This window comes from Amphimedon queenslandica, unplaced genomic scaffold (assembly GCF_000090795.2).
Source record: "Amphimedon queenslandica unplaced genomic scaffold, v1.1 AMPQUscaffold_11971, whole genome shotgun sequence".
Classification (NCBI taxonomy): Eukaryota; Metazoa; Porifera; class Demospongiae; order Haplosclerida; family Niphatidae; genus Amphimedon; species Amphimedon queenslandica.
This window is the reverse complement of record NW_003547790.1, coordinates 5,423-7,251: the sequence shown is the minus strand read 5'-3', so window position 1 is coordinate 7,251 and position 1,829 is coordinate 5,423. Positions and strand designations below refer to the sequence as shown.

At 39.2% G+C, this 1,829-nt stretch overlaps 1 long non-coding RNA gene across 1 annotated transcript in view; it reads right to left on the bottom strand.

Moving 5' to 3' along the window:
* The window catches only part of LOC109588623 (uncharacterized), a 7,675-nt gene extending 6,530 nt beyond the window's left edge, over positions 1-1,145 (bottom strand). Inside the window, exon 1 of the long non-coding RNA XR_002188269.1 lies at positions 1,019-1,145. This is a non-coding gene — a long non-coding RNA (uncharacterized LOC109588623). The remainder of the gene's footprint in view (positions 1-1,018) is intronic.
* Positions 1,146-1,829: the final 684 nt, after the last annotated feature.

Here is a 1,829-nt window from a genome sequence, read left to right as displayed (position 1 = left end):
TTAGTCTTCATAATTTTTATTTCCCTAAAAGTTTTGCACAAGCATAGTTGACCACACTTCCTAATTACCCCTCCCATCTCACAATTGCCCCCCAAAAATTAAATCCTAGATCGACCCCTGCAGTGGAGGAGCCAGAGTCTTTGTCTATTACTCCATATTCCACCATAAGCCATGTATTGGAAGCTAGTGCTGTAGATTCAAGTGAAAAGAAGCTTGCTAACTGCCAGCCATGAATATTTGTACACACAAATATTAGCTTATAAGGAAATTTGGAGAAAACGTAAAATAATAGATCCTTGAAAATTCCCAACCATACAGTATGTAAATGTAGTACATGTACATGTACAAGTGACTTACTTTACCTTGAACTGTTAGCAGTTCTTGTGCCAGTCCTGGTAGAGGGTCTGGTATTAGTGAGAGGAGGTTGAGGGGAAGGAGATGCAGCAGTCAAAATCAGACGAAAGCCCCTGTACTATTAGTAACACAGTAGCATCAAATACTCACTGTGCCATCTCTTCCAGAAGTAACTGAGTAAGACATGAAATACTTCATTCTATCACGCAACTCCTCATTAGTGATCTTGAATTCTTCCTCAAAACTATCATCGGATTCCAGTCATTCCACTGAAGGTAAATTCATTACTCAACGTCCAATGATCAAGTGAGAAGGTATTAATGGTTGCTCATAGTCATCAGGCTCTATAAAGGATAATGGTCAAGAGTTCAAAATTTTCTGTCTGAAAGTAGTTTCAAAGGGAATCCCCTCCTCCTTGACGTGTGGACGAGGACTGTATTCTTACCAACTCATCCTTTACCAGAGAGGACTAAGATCACGTGATCCACTCTTGATAGATTCTTTCTTTCTCTTCCTGTAAAAATAAAAAGCATTGAAAGTTTAGCAAACCTGACGCCATTTTACATATATACATACCAAGCAGCTCGTAGTGTCATAACACAAGTTCACAATTTGAGGGCCAAATTCATGTACTAGTATACATGTACAGGTACATTTAAACTACCTCATCTGTTATTTTGCTGTCAATAGTAACTCCATCATTTTCATCATCAACTTTCTCTTTTCCCTGTGTATGAAAACTGAAAAAACTATCATCATTTGTTTGGTCTCTTCCAATGCCGCCATATTGAGGGTTAAATTAAATTAACAATAATTTCCCCGCCCAAAACCAGCCCCTCCCTTGTCATTCCTTTGCAAAGTTTGCATCCGGCTAGCTTGTTCTTTGATCAATGGCAACTAAAACCAGTTCTTGTTCCTCTTCTCTGAGTCTCTTCTCTTCTCCTTTGACTATTGGTAATGTTCATTAACTATCTATGTATCATTAAATATGATTTTAGATCAACTTATTGATGTACTTGACCTACTGGAGAGATGTGGTTTCCCTCAGACAAGATGGTATGGCCTGGGACTTAAACTAGGACTACACAAGAACACACTGGACGCCATTGAAAGGAATCATCCTGGTGATGTATCTCGATGCTTGACAGAGTGCCTCTCCCAGTGGTTGTCCAGAGCTGATAATGTTGACAGTAAAGGAGGAGCTACCTTTGACTCACTGTCAGATGCTCTTAAATCTATGAATGAGAATGCTGGAGCTGACAAGTTAGATCAAGAGAGTAAGTTACCGGTAATATCACTGATTGTATTAATATTGACTGTGTGTGTGTATTCTTTATCTAGAACACAGTGCATGTTCAGCACTGGCTATTGATATATTCAACACTCATTGTCCACTCCTCTCTCAGTCTCTCTCTGATCCTGTCAGTGTAGCTATTATGCTTCAAAGAGAGGGTGTCATAACAGGACAAGTATTG